The sequence below is a fragment of the Lipotes vexillifer genome, unplaced genomic scaffold (genome assembly GCF_000442215.2).
Source record: "Lipotes vexillifer unplaced genomic scaffold, Lipotes_vexillifer_v1.1 scaffold1185, whole genome shotgun sequence".
Classification (NCBI taxonomy): domain Eukaryota; kingdom Metazoa; phylum Chordata; class Mammalia; order Artiodactyla; family Lipotidae; genus Lipotes; species Lipotes vexillifer.
Window position 1 is genome coordinate 45,403 of NW_006769793.1, and position 17,612 is coordinate 63,014.

Below are 17,612 nucleotides of genomic sequence, written 5' to 3' on the forward strand. Positions count from 1 at the left end.
TAATGGGGAACATTAAAAGGTGATTGTTAACTAAGGAAAACCAGCTCTCCCAACGTGAGGAATGTAGCGCTTTTCTTTGTATGCGAAGATGCCAGAGTCTGGGCTCACTGAAATTCTTCCTTTGATATGCACCTCAGCTCTCTGGGGCCTGCATTCTGTATTTGCATATCCTGAGTGCCTCAGGGCCCACGGCTCACATGGGACGGCTGCAAGTGCTGATGACTGTGACATCCTTTGTTTACTGAGATGGCAAGAAATATTCCATTTCTCACAGGCTTGAGGGGCAGACAGTGAAAAAGAGTCGGAAAATCTCACTCAGCATGTACTTTGGTTTACATATAGATAATATTTATACTTAACTGTGCTAATAGAGGTTCACAAGTCCAATAAACTTGTACTACTGCCCTCTATGTATTCATTTCATCAATATTCATAAGAAATGCCTATAGATTTGACTTAATTCATATAAATAGGATAATGATGTTTAAAGGAAACATAATAGAAATATAACAACAAAACCTTTACCACTAAAGGCTGGGTCTGCAACAACCTAAATAAATGTTCCATTGTTAAAATATTGAAAGATGTATTCAATAGAAATATCAACAAAAATGACAAATAATAAGGGCAGCAGAATGTTGAAATGTTGTATCTTTATCATTATGTTGCGGTCCGGGAGCCACACGCCTGGAGTCGAGTTCCCCGGTAAATGCGACCCGTGTCCCAACCAAGGACACCCGAGAATCACCAACACCAAGTAGAAAGATTAGCAAAGGATTTATACAAGTATAGAAGCTTACACAAACTGTCCGGACAGGGTCCCACTCGGAGAGAAGTGAGTGAGACCCCGACTAACAGTCGGGCGAGGCTTTTATACCCTTCACAGGGCGGGAAGTTCCCAAGGCGGGAGGGAGCTGTTTAATTTTGAATCAGCCAATCAGGAACCCGGTTCTTCCCGCCCCAAGCAAGCAAGCAAGTTTCTTACAGAAGCCAAAATGTGCTGTTAGCCCTGAAGCTGTTCTTCCGTTTCTTTCGTCACAATTAAAGTGGCAGAAAATCATTTATTAGTAGGCACTGGGGGCAGAAGATGCCTGATTTTATATCTTTGTCATATTTGTACAGTTGTTTCAACAAGTTACTTAAAGACAAAATGGAAAAACAAGGAGGTTTGTGCCTGAGATCATGTTGATGTGAAACCGGGGATGGCCACCTTGTGCCAGGTGAGTTAAGTTTACCTGGCAGGTAGACCTCAGAGTTCCTGAGAAGCAAGGGTTGGAATTTTTCTCCTGGTTGCCCCTTAGGTTCTGTGACTTGACTGATTGTGAGTCATGTTTTGGGAAAGACCTGGTCACAGGAACAGGGTGGGAATAGAATTATTTGGGGAGCTGCTAACAACATTCATCAGGGCTCACGGCCTGAATTAATTTTAAAGAAACAGAAAAACAAATGCTTCTTACGGAATCAGAGAATGTGAGGGCTGGACAATCCCAGAAAAGGAGGAACACCCGTCCCACTTTCCAGATGAGAGAACAGAGGCCCAGCAAGGTGAAATCCCTCACCCAAGTAGCACCCGTCTCTCCTCCCCACTACATGGTCCATGAAAGCAGGACTCTTCCTTTCGTGATCACTGCTGAACCCCCAAAAGCCCAGGTATCTAGCAGCTGCTCCAAAAATTTTGGTTGACTGTAGAAACAATGCTATTCCTTTCTTTCTCACTCTTATTCAGGATTGTGCCAAGAACTCCCCAGTGTTCAATGTAATTCGGTAAGTGTAAATATTAATTGAGTTTTGTTGTGATGAGGGCTTAGGCTTTGAAGGTAACAGACTTGGTTCAGATCCTGGTTCTGCCACTCAATAGCTGTTTGGCTTTGGGAAAATTACTAATCCTCTCTGAGCTTATTTCCTCCTTTGTAAAGTGGGGATAAATGTATCTGAGCCAGCAGAGCACTTGCATGAGAGATGTGCACTAAATATTGGTCTTTCTCACTCTCCCACGCCATCTCTCTGTTCTTCCCGGATAAGTTGTACAGAAGGGCATAGTACTTTTTAAAAATAAATAATTAATTAATTAAATTTTGGCTGCGTTGTGTCTTTGTTGCCATACGCGGGCTTTCTCTAGTTGCGGCGAGCGGGGGCTAGTCTTTGTTGCAGCGCGCGGGCTTCTTATTGCGGTGGCTTCTCTTGCTGCATTTGTTGTGGAGCACCGACTCTAGGTGCACCGGCTTCAGTAGTTGTAGTCTGCAGGCTCAGTAGTTGTGGTGCATGGGCATAGCTGCTCTGCGGCATGTGGGATCTTCCCTGACCAGGGCTTGAACTATGTCCCCTGCCTTGGCAGGCAGATTCTTAACCACTGCGCCACCAGGGAAGTCTGATATAGCCCTTTATAAAGAGGGGTTTTAATTTATTTCAGATAGTGTACATTTTTCTTGTAGAAAAGATGTTTCCGCTATAGTAACATTAATACGCGATACCACACAAATGCAGTATTCTATGGGTTAGATATTATCAGTAATTTTATAAATGCGCAAAGGCCAAAGCACTAGGTAATGGGGAGTAAGAAGACTCAAATCTTGGGTCCCCCCCCTTGCCAATTTCAAGAGCAGGGTGTGTTTTTCAAATCCATATTTCATCTGGTCTTTGTTTCTCATCCATCCTCTGTGTCTGCTTTTCTCAAGAAGGCTCAGATCCTCCGCTTTCACATCATCCCGGCTGGCTGTGCCCCAGCTCCCGTCCTGGACCCTCTGCATGCATGGGTGTGCCTGCTCTCCCTGTACATCACCAGCTTTGCCAGGGAGCTGCTGTATTGTGCACTGCTTGCTGTACCCCAGAGTACCTAGACTCTTCTGGTACATGAAGTACACTGTCATCACCATGAGTGCACGCCCATCCCCTTACCTTATATCCTGCCTCTAAGCCAGGCTTGGGGGTTGCTACAGTGTGCGTTCAGCTATGTGAGGCGCTGGGATCAAAGTGAAGTTCCCAACTTTTGAAGTTGCAGGCTTGAGGACCACACAGTGATTTAAAGTCGGGTCACCTGACTTAAAGGGGGGGCTGATTGATTTAAAGTCAGGGCAGCTGACTTAAGCCCTGCTTCTCTCAGCTTCAGGACGAGACCAAATTTGGCGGTGCACGGGTTCGCTCCAAGCCAGCCCTGCTGTTCAGGAAGAGCTTCCAGTAGCGCCTTAGTGCAAGAGGACTTGGTGCGTTGTCTTGCCGCTGCCTTCAGTGGGGGGCCACCTGGTCTTCTGGAGGAGAATCAGGGAGGGGGAAGTGCAGAGTCCCGCCTGGAGTTGCGGCACCCCTTGTCAGATGGAAGGGAAGGGGGGTGCGGAGATGTGTGGTGTCCTGGGGCTGGACTCACCAGGTCGACTCAGCTTCTCAGCCACCTAACCTCCCCCCACACACCCCACAAGAGTCTCCAATAATATGTAATTGTGCCTTAGGTTCTCGGTGTTCAAACTCATACCCAGGCTCCCAGGTCCCTTGATTCAGCCAATTCCTCCGTGCTCTTTCTTCTATTAGATACAGTCCGTGAGGGAGGGGATGGGACTGGAGGGACCCCGGCAGCAATGACCTCAGCTGACTAAAGAGAGCCGGGGCCTGCGCTCTCACATATGTGCGAGGACCCTTGAGGCAGAATCGAGTGGGCCAGTTAGAAGCAGTCCTTGCTGCCTCGAGTGAGTATGGATCACCATCGGGTGGGGAGCACGCTGAGCCCTGAGAAGTACTGTTAGGAGGATGTGTTCCTCCCTTGGCTTCAAGGACGAGGGTGGGCTTCAGGGCTCCAGTTCCCCTCCAGGCCTCCAGGTCCGACTGCACCCCAGCGGCCTGGCAGACCTGCCTTCCTGTCCCAGAACTTGCCAGGCTCCAGGAAGAATCCAGACTGCAGAGATGGTGCCTGAGCTCTCCAGCTTAAGAAGTGCTGTCCCTGGGGACCCAACAGTGGAGGGAGGAAGGGTGAAGGGAGTAGGGGTGTAGGGTAGGGAGGGGTGGCTGCCCTGGGAAACGTTGAGAGAGAAATATCGCCCCCAACACCCCCTCCCCCTGCAGCTGACCCATTGATGCCATAGGATCTCAGGGCCGTTTAGTCAGAGATGCCTATGTTTCTTTACTCCTGTGTTCAAAACTATGCAAAACCAACTCTTCATCCACTTGCTGCCTTGCCAGGACTTTTAAAGCACTGTTCTTTTGAAGCACTCATTCCCTAAACTGCAGTTTGGAGTTGTCCCAGCTATTTAAAAGTGTTCTCCTTAAATTTAGTAGACTAAGTTCTCCTAAATTTAGTAGACTAAATCCTACTCTTGGAAAAACGATCTTCGCTTCAGAGGAGATCGTCTTTTCTGCCCATTCCTTCTTTCTACTTCCCTCTTAAGCACCCCTGTGCTCAAAGAGCTTGGTGATTTATTTTTTGCTTGATGTCAAAAAGAAACCTTCCCCATGTACCCCAAAAAGCTTTTCTGGAACATAGGTGTTTCAAAACCATGACAGTGTTTTGCAGTTAGTATACACAGGGTAGACTGCCTAGCAATCCCTCCAAGAGCCAGAGGTGAGCGAAACCTTTACTTATTTGATTGGATGTCCTTCAAGTTTAGAAAGGTCCTATTCTTATGCCCCAGCAGATAAGAAAGAACCCTGGATGGCTGTGGCTGTGATTAGATAGCTTCTGATGATTTTATTTCCCTTACTGAGCTGCTGCTTCTAGATTAAATTCATTTTATTACCTGTCCTTTGTGTGTGTGTATGTGTGTGTGGTAAGCGGGCCTCTCACTGTTGTGGCCTCTCCCGTTCTGGAGCACAGGCTCCGGACGCGCAGGCTCAGCAGCCATGGCTCACGGGCCCAGCCACTCTGCGGCATGTGGGATCTTCCCGGACCGGGGCACGAACCCATGTTCCCTGCATCGGCAGGCGGACTCTCAACCTCTGCGCCACCTGGGAAGCCCAAAGCTTAATTTTTTAAATAAAATTAATTTGTTACTCATTTTGAAATATGATTAAAATTACTAATAAAATTATGTAGCAAATCCTTTTTTTCTCTAGCAAAGATTAGTGTGAGAATTATTACACAGATCAGAGGAATCTTTATGGAGCAGTGGTTCTCAACCAGGGTGATTTTTGCACACAGGTGACATTTGGAAGTGTCTGGAAATATTTTTCCTTGTCAGAACTGTATATGCTACTGGCATCTAGTGGACAGAGGTCACAGATGCCACTAAACATCCAACTGTTCAGGGGAGCCTCCCACAGCAAAGAATTATCCAGCCAAAAATGCCAAGACTGCTGCCTTTCTAGAGAAATAAAGATCACTTAACACAAGTATTTAATGAACATTTACTATTTTCTATCTAATGCACCACATATACAATCATGAAAGTATAAATCATAATATCTTCCACAGTGAGATTTCTTTAGTGTATGGAGGGAGTAGTGATGTTATGTTTCATCATATATAAATTAGAATTATTGCTAAAGGATTAGTGTTCTGAAAGAATATATATTTTTCTTCTTCTTTTGCTTGTGTCTTTTTTTGTAGAAATCTTTGTTGCAATTTACTCACAGAACTGAGCTTTGGAACATCCAGGCCCGGCATGGAATGCAGTTTTTCCACAAGTAGTAAGTGAAATAGAAGATGAATACATGTAAAAAACTGTGTATGAAAGCATCATGCAGTTATTGGTTAGCTGGGTGTAAGACCAGTATGAATTCTGGAAAACATGTCTTGAGAGCCCTTTATTTTATTTTTTCAAATGAGGAGACTAAGGAACAAAGAGGCCAAGCGACTTGTATAAGTCATATATATGAAACGCTCAGCTTTCCATAGTACTGATCTTTGGCACGGGCAATAAAATGTACCAAGCAAAAACACTCAAATTAACATTGTCATGGAATCCCACTGATGCCTCTCCAATATGCGAATGGTCCATGAAGTTCCACTTTTGAATTTAACTTGGATTCCTGCTCATGTGCAAAGCTCCTAACTGCATAAAATGTATGCAACACAGAGCTGCAAAGAGCTAAGTTTACCACTGAATTCTTCAGGGAGCAAAAGGTGTGGGTGCTTCCCCAACCATTATTAGCTCTTTTAAATGGTAAAGCAGAAAGAATTCCTGAACACCCACCATAGGGCTCTCCCCAGCCAAAGAGAACATTATTTTTCAAAAAGCATATATCTCTGAAGTAAATTATCTGTGGCCAATAGGAACCTTTAAGGTATGGAAAAAGATATTGTTTGTGTTCAGCTGTAGTGTGAAATATATGTAGAAAATACATTGCTGTAGCCTAATTCAATATACTTTCTTTGCTGACTACTCTTCAATAAGAAGTGTGGGTTTTACATCCCTTTAGCTCAAAAATTCTGTGATTTCTCTTGACAGAAGGAAATGATAGTGTGTATGTTCAGTGGCCCGAAGGTGACTTCAGACTCAAGGCAAAAAAGCTCTTCTCCACCTGGCTTTGGAAAAGACTCTCTTACCTGTCTTGTGGGTCAGAAATCCAGTTTCACACAGTTCACACATTTTGGGTTAATGAAGGTGTTGAGGCTGTGTCTGGAGCTGGATTAGCAATTCCTGCAGATGCCTATTTTTAGCGCCCTCCTTCCTTTCCCTTGTTAGTTTGCTGATGTCTACCTTGGGGAGAGAGCACCAAGTGTCAGTTGTTTTTTGCCTGCACACCGGAGAACAGACTCATGATGTCCCTTCACCAGGAGGCTTTAGTAGTGACAATACAACGTCTTAAACTCACCACCTTTCCTAAACATCCTGTAACAGCAAGAGTTCCTTATAAGAATGAGAGTTTCACTGTAGTTATGTAGGCAACACAGCAAAATACATTGTGGTAATAAATAAATCACAGTTTAAAAATTAATGAATTCATTCAAAAACATTCACTGAGTGCCATGCCCACTGTGTGTCAGCACTGTACTAAGTGCTAGGGTTACAAAGACGCACAGGGCATGGACTTTCTCCCCAAGAAACTTTCATACTGGAAGGAGAAAGATGGATGTTGATGGGAAAACATATATGAGAGCTATTCGAGCAACTATCCAGCAGGGTAACAAGGTGAGGGTGGGGGTGATGAAGTAAAAAATGCGTGGTAGGTTAGAAAATATTTGTAATGGAAGAGGCACCAACTCGTTCCTTTTGAATTTGTGTTCCTCTTAAATGACAGAAAAAGGTAGTGAAAGAATCAGATCTATCTGTTGTTGTAAATAAATTAGTACTGTACTCCTAAAACTCGTTCACAGTTACTTTCAAAACATTGTCACAGGGCTTCTCTGGTGGCGCAGTGGTTGGGAGTCCGCCTGCCAACGCAGGGGACACAGGTTCGTGCCCCGGTCTGGGAAGATCACACATGCCGTGGATCGGCTAGGCCCGTGAGCTGTGGTCGCTGAGCCTGTACAAACGGAGCCTGTGCTCCACAACGGTAGAGGCCACAATGGTGAGAGGCCCACGTACAGCAAAAGAAAAAAAAAAAAAAAAAGGTTGTCACAGTATAGTAAGTCTTGGTTTTTGGATAAGTCTTTCTAATAGACATAGCTAATTTGCTTCAGAAAGCATTTGCCATGGTGAGATATAAACTTTATTGCATCTCTTTCCAAAGGCTAGCCATGAAGGGAAGATGCCACCCTCGAGTTAAGTCATTTTACTACCTAAAATGACATATTACTGGGGTGTTTATAAGTTTCCTGCATTAAATAAGTTTGGGAAAGGGCTCCAGCTGAGGTGGATTTATCATGAATTCAATGAAGCTTAGGCTTCAGGGCTCCTCACTTGCAGAGGTCCCTTCCAAGTTCTTGAGAGGGGTCCTAGCGATTTTTGTATTCATAATTTTGCATGTTTTTATTAGATAGGATTTTCCAAAGTAGATGAGCTTCAGGCCCCACAAAACCTTGATTCATCAGCGGGTTGCAGGTAATTGTACGTCAGTAGGTTTCCTGAATGAAGCCTCTAAGTTATTGGCAAACATCAGGTGAAGTAGTTAGCAGTGTGGTAGTCTATTTTATATCTGAAATCAACCTCAAAAATGAGCCAAGAGCTTATTAATTAATAAAGTACCACTTTTTGAATGGTGGTAGTAATCATATCTCTTTCAGATAAAATCAGGAATGAAATATATTATGGAAAACCAGCAGTGGTCGATAATCCTAAATGTTAAGTATACTTTTTTTTCTGACTTTAAAGTGTTTCTCCTTCATTCAATTATGAAGGTCCACACTGATGGCTTATTTTTTAAAGTTCTTTTCATCACTTCATTGGCTCTAACAATACAAGCTCCATGATTTTAGAAACTGTAGGACTCTACAATGTAGAGAGGCTATATAACTTAACCAGACAGAGCACATTCACATGCTGCGTTCTCTGTGGTACATTAATATGGTACCAAGGGCTTCCCTGGTGGTGCAGTGGTTGAGAGTCCGCCTGCCGATGCAGGGGACGCGGGTTCGTGCCCCAGTCCGGGAGGATCTTGCATGCCGCGAAGCGGCTGGGCCCGTGGGCCATGGCCACTGGGCCTACACATCCGGAGCCTGTGCTCTGCAGCGGAAGAGACCACAACAGCGAGAGGCCTGCATATCGCAAAAAAAAAAAAAAAAAAAAAAAAAAAAAAAAAAAAGTAAAAAAAATATGGTACCAAGAACATAAGCACTAAGACAGAATAAGGGAAAAATCAAAACCTTATCCCTATTGAATTATTTACCTCATTGTTGAGAATATCAGTAAGGGAGGTGTGGCCACACTATGAAGGCAAATTGAGCTGCGGTCACAGAGCTGACCTAATGCTCCCCCAGTCAGCTAGCATTGGTTTCCTTTAGCTAACTATGTACACACAAAAGTTTACACATTTCAGGATGCTGCCATCACTTTTTGCTATGTACTAGAATCCTGGCACCTCAGATTTAGAAAAGCATTAACGCTAAAAACAAAAATAACTTGGGTCTGCCCTCTGGGGTGATTCAGGGTGGCTGTTTTATTTGTAATAGTTCAAAATTTTGAGATTGTCACAACTAGCAACTATTATGGTTTTCTTGTCCCAACTGCATCTTATTCTTCCCAACTGTAGTATTTTCTCCCATTCTATACGTTTTTTCACTTGCTTGATAGTGTCCTTTGAACCACAAACTTTTTAATTTTTGTAAAATCCAATTCATCTATTTTTCCTTTGGTTGTTTGTACTTCTGGTATCATATGTAAGAAACTATTGTCTAATGCAAGGTCATAAAGATTTACTCCTGTGTTTTCTTCTAAGAGTTTTATAGCCTTAGTTCTTATATTTGGATATTTGATCCATTGGGGGTTTATGATCTTTTATTTCTTATTTTTTTTAACATCTTTATTGGGGTATAATTGCTTTATAATGGTGTGTTAGTATCTCCTTTATAACAAAGTGAACCAGTTATACATATACATATGTTCCCATATCTCTTCCCTCTTGCGTCTCCCTCCCTCCCACCCTCCCTATCCCACCCCGCGAGGCGGTCACAAAGCACCGAGCTGAAATACCTGTGCCGCTATGCGGCTGCTTCCCACTAGCTATCTACCTTACGTTTGTTAGTGTATATATGTCCATGCCTCTCTCTCGCTTTGTCACAGCTCACACTTCTCCCTCCCCATATCCTCAAGTCTGTTCTCCAGTAGGTCTCTGTCTTTATTCCTGTCTTACTCGTAGTTTCTTCATGACATTTTTTTTCTTAAATTCCATATATATGTGTTAGCATATGGTATTTGTCTTTCTCTTTCTGACTTACTTCACTCTGTATGACAGACTCTAGGTCTATCCACCTCATTTCAAATAGCTTAACTTCGTTTCCTTTTATGGCTGAGTAATATTCCATTGTATATATGTGCCACATATTCTTTATCCATTCATCCGACGATGGGCACTTAGGTTGTTTCCATCTCCGGGCTATTGTAAATAGAGCTGCAATGAACATTTTAGTACATGGCTCTTTTTGAATTTTGGTTTTCTCAGGGTATATGCCCAGTAGTGGGATTGCTGGGTCAACACCCTCTCCAGCATTTATTGTTTCTAGATTTTTTGATGATGGCCATTCTGACTGGTGTGAGATGATATCTCATTGTAGTTTTGATTTGCATTTCTCTAATGATTAATGATGTTGAGCATTCTTTCATGTGTTTGTTGGCAGTCTGTATATCTTCTTTGGAGAAATGTCTATTTAGGTCTTCTGCCCATTTTTGGATTGGGTTGTTTATTTTTTTGTTATTGAGCTGCATGAGCTGCCTGTAAATTTTAGAGATTAATCCTTTGTCAGTTGATTCATTTGCAAATATTTTCTCCCATTCTGAGGGCTGTCTTTTGGTCTTGTTTATGGTTTCCTTTGCTGTGCAAAAGCTTTGAAGTTTCATTAGGTCCCATTTGTTTATTTTTGTTTTTATCTCCATTACTCTAGGAGATGGGTCAAGAAGGATCTTGCTGTGATTTATGTCATAGAGTGTTCTGCCTATGTTTTCCTCTAAGAGTTTGATAGTTTCTGGCCTTACATTTAGGTCTTTAATCCATTTTGAGCTTATTTTTGTGTATGGTGTTAGGGAGTGATCTAATCTCATACTTTTACATGTACCTGTCCAGTTTTCCCAGCACCACTTATTGAAGAGGCTGTCCTTTCTCCACTGTACGTTCCTGCCACCTTTATCAAAGATAAGGTGACCATATGTGCATGGGTTTATCTCTGGGCTTTCTATCCTATTCCATTGATCTATCTTTCTGTTTTTGTGCCAGTACCATACTGTCTTGATTACTGTAGCTTTGTAGTATAGTCTGAAGTCAGGCAGCCTGATTCCTCCAGCTCCATTTTTTGTTCTCAAGATTGCTTTGGCTATTCGGGGTCTTTTGTGTTTCCATACAAATTGTGAAATTTTTTGTTCTAGTTCTGTGAAAAATGCCAGTGGTAGTTTGATAGGGATTGCATTGAATCTATAGATTGCTTTGGGGAGTAGAGTCATTTTCACAATGTTGATTCTTCCAATCCAAGAACATGGTATATCTCTCCATCTGTTTGTATCATCTTTAATTTCTTTCATCAGTGTCTTATAATTTTCTGCATACAGGTCTTTTGTCTCCTTAGGTAGGTTTATTCCTAGATATTTTATTCTTTTTGTTGCAATGGTAAATGGGAGTGTTTTCTTGATTTCACTTTCAGATTTTTCATCGTTAGTATATAGGAATGCCAGAGATTTCTGTGCATTAATTTTGTATCCTGCTACTTTACCAAATTCATTGATTAGCTCTAGTAGTTTTCTGGTAGCATCTTCTTTAGGATTCTCTATGTATAGTATCATGTCATCTGCAAACAGTGACAGCTTTGCTTCTTTTCTGATTGGGATTCCTTTTATTTCCTTTTCTCCTCTGATTGCTGTGGCTAAAACTTCCAAAACTATGTTGAATAAGAGTGGTGAGAGTGGGAAACTTTGTCTTGCTCCTGATCGTAGTGGAAATGCTTTCAGTTTTTCACCATTGAGGATGATGTTGCCTGTGGGCTTGTCATATATGGCCTTTATTATTTTGAGGAAATTCCCTCTATGCCTACTTTCTGCAGGGTTTTCACCATAAATGGGTGTTGAATTTTGTCAAAAGCTTTCTCTGCATCTATTGAGATGATCATATGTTTTTTCTCCTTCAATTTGTTAATATGGTTAATCACATTGATAGATTTGCGTATATTGAAGAATCCTTGCATTCCTGGAATAAACCCCACTTGATCATGGTGTATGATCCTTTTAATGTGCTGTTGGATTCTGTTTGCTAGTATTTTGTTGAGGATTTTTGCATCTATGTTCATCAGTGATATTGGCCTGTAGTTTTCTTTCTTTGTGACATCCTTGTCTGGTTTTGGTATCAAGGTGATGGTGGCCTCGTAGAATGAGTTTGGGAGTGTTCCTCCCTCTGCTATATTTTGGAAGAGTTTGAGAAGAATAGGTGTTAGCTCTTCTCTAAATGTTTGATAGAATTCGCCTGTGAAGCCATCTGGTCCTGGGCTTTTGTTTGTTGGAAGATTTTTAATCACAGTTTCAATTTCAGTGTTTGTGATTGGTCTGTTCATATTTTCTATTTCTTCCTGATTCAGTCTTGGCAGTTTGTGCATTTCTAAGAATTTGTCCATTTCTTCCAGATTGTCCATTTTATTGGCATAGAGTTGCTTGTAGTAATCCCTCATGATTTTTTGTATTTCTGCAGTGTCAGTTGTTACTTCTCCTTTTTCATTTCTGATTCTATTGATTTGAGTCTTCTCCCTTTTTTTCTTGATGAGTCTGGCTAATGGTTTATCTATTTTGTTTATCTTCTCAAAGAACCAGCTTTTAGTTTTATTGATCTTTGCTATTGTTTCCTTCATTTCTTTTTCATTTATTTCTGATCTGATTTTTATGATTTCTTACCTTCTTCTAACTTTGGTTTTTTTTTGTTCTTCTTTCTCTAATTGCTTGAGGTGCAAGGTTAGGTTGTTTATTCGAGATGTTTCCTGCTTCTTAAGGTGGGCTTGTATTGCTATAAACTTCCCTCTTAGAACTGCTTTTGCTGCATTCTGTAGGTTTTGGGTCGCTATGTCTCCACCGTTATTTGTTTTTAGGTATTTTTTAATTTCCTCTTTGATTTCTTCAGTGATCACTTTATTATTAAGTAGTGTATTGTTTAGCCTCCATGTGTTTGTATTTTTTCCAGATATTTTCCTGTGATTGATATCTAGTCTCATGGCATTGTGGTCAGAAAACATAATTGATAGAAGTTCAATTTTCTTAAATTTACCAAGGCTTGATTTGTGACCCAAGATATGATCTATCCTGGAGAATGTTCCATGAGCACTTGAGAAAAATGTGTATTCTGTTGTTTTTGGATGGAGTGTCCTATAAATATCAATTAAGTCCATCTTGTTTAATGTATCATTTAAAGCTTGTGTTTCCTTATTTATTTTCATTTTGGATGATCTGTCCATTGGTGAAAGTGGGGTGTTGAAGTCCCCTACTATGAATGTGTTACTGTCGATTTCCCCTTTTATGGCTGCTAGTTTTTGCCTTATGTATTGAGGTGCTCCTATGTTGGGTGCATAAATATTTACAATTGTTATATCTTCTTCTTGGATCGATCCCTTAATCATTATGTAGTGTCCTTCTTTGTCTCTTCTGATAGTCCTTATTTTAAAGTCTATTTTGTCTGATATGAGAATTGCTACTCCAGCTTTCTTTTGGTTTCCATTGCTTTTGGTTTCCACTTGCATGGTTTCCACTTTCAGTCTGTATGTGTCTCTAGGTCTGAAGTGGGTCTCTTGTAGACCGCATATATATGGGTCTTGTTTTTGTATCCATTCAGCCAATCTGTGTCTTTTGGTGGGAGCATTTAGTCCATTTACATTTAAGGTAATTATCGATATGTATGTTCCTATTCCCATTTTCTAAATTGTTTTGGGTTCATTATTATAGGTCTTTTCCTTCTCTTGTATTTCTTGCCTAGAGAAGTTCCTTTAGCATTTGTTGTAAAGCTGGTTTGGTGGTGCTGAACTCTCTCAGCTTTTGCTTGTCTGTAAAGATTTTAATTTCTCCATCAAATCTGAATGAGATCCTTGCTGGGTAGAGTAATATTTGTTGCAGGTGTTTCTCATTCATCATTTTCATTATGTCCTGCCACTCCCTTCTGGCTTGTAGAGTTTCTGCTGAGAGATCAGCTGTTAACCTTATGGGGATTCCCTTGTGTGTTATTTGTTGTTTTTCCCTTGCTGCTTTTAATATGCTTTCTTTGTATTTAGTTTTTGACAGTTTGATTAATATGTGTCTTGGCGTATTTCTCCTTGAATTTATCCTGTATGGGACTCTCTGTGCTTCCTGGACTTGATTAACGATTTCCTTTCCCATATTAGGGAAGTTTTCAACTATAATCTCTTCAAATATTTTCTCAGTCCCTTTCTTTTTCTCTTCTTCTTCTGGAACCCCTATAATTCGAATGTTGGTGCGTTTAATGTTGTCCCAGAGGTCTCTGAGACTGTCCTCAGTTCTTTTCATTCTTTTTTCTTTATTCTGCTCTGCAGTAGTTATTTCCACTATTTTATCTTCCAGGTCACTTATCCGTTCTTCTGCCTCATTTATTCTGCTATTGATCCCATCTAGAGTATTTTTCATTTCATTTATTTATTGTGTTGTTCATCATTGTTTCAGCTTTAGTTCTTCTAAGTCCTTGTTAAATATTTCTTGCATTTTGTCCATTCTATTTCCAAGATTTTGGATCATCTTTACTATCATTATTCTGAATTCTTTTTCAGGTAGACTGCCTATTTCCTCTTCATTTGTAAAGTCCGGTGCATTTTTATCTTGCTCCTTCATCTGCCATGGGTTTTTCTGTCTTCTCATTTTGCTTATCTTACTGTGTTTGGGGTCTCCTTTTTGCAGGCTGCAGGTTCATAGTTCCCATTGTTTTTGATGTCTGTCACTGGTGGCTAAGGTTGGTTCAGTGGGTTGTGTAGGCTTCCTGGTGGAGGGGACTAGTGCCTGTGTTCTGGTGTATGAGGCTATATCTTGTCTCTCTAGTGGGCAGGTCCACATCTGGTGGTGTGTTTTGGGGTGTCTGTGGACTTATTATGATTTTAGGCAGCCTCTCTGCTAATGGGTGGGGTTGTGTTCCTGTTTTGCTAGTTGTTTGGCATAGCTTGTCCCGCACTGTAGCTTGCTGGTCATTGAGTGAAACTGGGTGCTGGTGTTGAGATGGAGATCTCTGGGAGATTTTTGCTGTTTGATATTATGTGGAGCTGGGAGGTCTCTTGCTGACCAGTGTCCTGAACTTGGCTCTCCCACCTCAGAGGCACGGCACTGACTCCTGGCTGCAGCTCCAAGAGCCTTTCATCCACACGGAAAAAGAGGAAAAGGGGAAAAAAATCATAAATCTTGCTCTCGAAGTCCACCTCCTCAATTTGGGATGATTTGATGTCTATTCATGTATTCCACAGATGCAGGGTACATCAAGTTGATTGTGAAGCTTTAATCCGCTGCTTCTGAGGCTGCTGGGAGAGATTTCCCTTTCTCTTCTTTGTTCTCACAGCTCCCAGGGGCTCAGCTTTGGATTTGGCCCCGCCTCTGCATGTAGGTCGCTGGAGGGCGTCTGTTTTTTGCTCAGACAGGACGGGGTTAAAGGAGCCGCTGATTCAGCGGCTCTGGCTCACTCAGGCCGGGGTGAGGGAGGGGCACGGAGTGCGGGGTGAGTCTGCGGCAGTAGAGGCAGGCGTGACGTTGCACCAGCCTGATGCCCGCCGTGCGTTCTCCCGGGGAAGTTGTCGCTGGATCCCGGGAACCTGGCAGTGGTGGGCTGCACAGGCTCCCCGGAAGGGAGGTGTGGATAGGGACCTGTGCTCGCACACAGGCCCGTTGGTGGTGGCGGCAGCAGCCTTAGCGTCTCCCGCCCGTCTCTAGGACCCATGTTTTTTGCTGCAGCTCGCGCCCGTCTCCGAGGTCCGCGCTATTAGCCGCGGCTCGCTCCCGTCTCTGGGGTCTGCGTTTTTAGCCGCAGCTCACGCCCGTCTTTGGATTTCCTTTAAGCAGCGCTCTTAATTAAACCTCTCTTCTCGCGCACCAGGAAACAAAGAGGGAAGAAAAAGTCTCTTGCCTCTTCGGCAGCTCCAGACTTTATCCCGGACTCCCTCCCGGCTAGCAGTGGTGCACTAACCCCTTCACGCTGTGTTCACGCAGCCAACCCCAGTCCTCTCCCTGCGCTCCGACCAAAGCCCGAGCCTCAGCTCGCAGCCCCGCCCGCCCCGGCGGGTGAGCAGACAAGCCTCTTGGACTGGTGAGTGCCGGTCGGCACCGATCCTCTGTGCAGGAATCTCCCCGCTTTGCCCTCCACACCCCTGTTGCTGTGCTGTCCTCCGTGGTGCCGAAGCTCACCCCCTGACTCCCGCAGTCTCCACCCGCAAAGGGGCTTCCTAGTGTGTGGAAACCTTTCCTCCTTCACAGCTTCCTCCCACTGGTGCAGGTCCCGTCCCTATTCTTTTGTCTGTTTTTTCTTTTTTTCTTTTGCCCTACCCAGGTACGTGGGGAATTTCTTGCCTTTTGAGTGGTCTGAGGTCTTCTGCCAGGATTCAGTAGGTGTTCTGTAGGAGTTGTTCCACGTGTAGATGTATTTCTGGTGTATTTGTGGGGAGGAAGGTGATCTCCACGTCTTACTCGTCCACCATCTTCCCCTCCCGAGCGGGAGTTTATTTTCATATATGGTGTGAAGTGTAGGAGTTCAGCTTCATTATTTTGTGGTTGGATGTACACTGGTCCCAGTATCATTTGAAAAGACTGTTCTTTCCACATTGAATTGTTTTGGTACGCTTGTTGAACATCAATAGACCATAAATATGAGGGTTTATTTCTGTACTGCGAATTGTGTTCCATTGATTTACATGTCTGTTCTTATTCCAGTACCACACTGTGACTGCAGTAGATTTGAACTGAGTATTGAAACCAGGATGTGTGAGTCCCCCACTTTGTTCTTTACCAACATTGTTTTGGTTATTCTGTTTCCTTGAATTGCCATATGAATTTTAGAATCAGCTTGGCAGTTTCTGGAAAGATATCAGCTGGGATTTTGATAGGAATTGCAATGGAACCATAAGTCGATTTGGGAAGTATTGACATTTTAATAAGATTATCTTCCAGTCCATGAATCCAGCATGTCTTTATATTTATATAGATCTTCTTCAATTTCTTTCAACAGTTTTGTACTTTTCAGTGTGAATCTTGCACTTACTTGGTTAAATTTTTCCCTAAGTATTTTATTTCTTTTGGTGCTGTTACACATGGAATTGTTTTCTTAATTTCGTTTTTAGATTACTCATTGCTGTTGTGTAGAAATAATATTGATCTTATATCCTACAACCTTGATGAATTCTTTTATTAATGCTAGCAGTTATTTTCCTAGATTCCCAGGAATATGTCTTGTGGTCTTCCAGTTTCCCAGGAATACATTGGCACATTTCAAAGTCTCTGTGGACATCTCATTCCTCAGCTTTTCTTTTTAAGCTTTTTGGTTGGGCTGTTTGTTGCCCCAAACTGTTATCCATTGCCTCATGCAACCGCCATGTTAAAATATTTGCTTGAAAATGTTTTCCAGAAATGCAACCTGAGGAATGACTTTTCTCACTAGACAGCTCTCAGTCAGGTCAAAGGGCAAGCCTTTCAAGTGATGTCTTCCAGGGGACCACCAGACATGTAAAACAATGACAGTTCTTTGGGAATGAGGTTTTGAAGGCCCTCCCAGTCCATGCTGCTCCTTCTGGTACCAAGGATGTGGGCTGTTTTTCAAGGCTACCACTGGCATGGAGAGCAAAGGTCAAGGAGAAGTTCAAGCAACACAGATCTCATTGTTCTTACAGAAATTAATTTGTTTTCCTTGAATAAATTGCTCCACAATGTGCAGTAAGCCTGTTGGTTAAATCTCCAGAGTTCAGAAGAAGTTCATTCTGACCATTTTTGCCAGTTTTGTTGTTGTTGCTGTTGTTACTGGTATTGTTGCTTCTATGGAGGGATGAATTTACAGATGTCCTTCCTCCATCATTTTTACTGATTTTCCTGCAATATTTTTTTAAAGTCTCAATGATCATAGGTTAATTAAATATTTGTCATGGGAGATGATTAAGGAAA

At 42.4% G+C, this 17,612-nt stretch overlaps 1 pseudogene; it reads left to right on the plus strand.

Moving 5' to 3' along the window:
- The first annotated feature begins 1,202 nt into the window (after nucleotides 1–1,202).
- LOC103074634 (RAD52 motif-containing protein 1-like) overlaps nucleotides 1,203–17,612 on the plus strand; it is a 47,725-nt pseudogene continuing 31,315 nt past the window's right edge.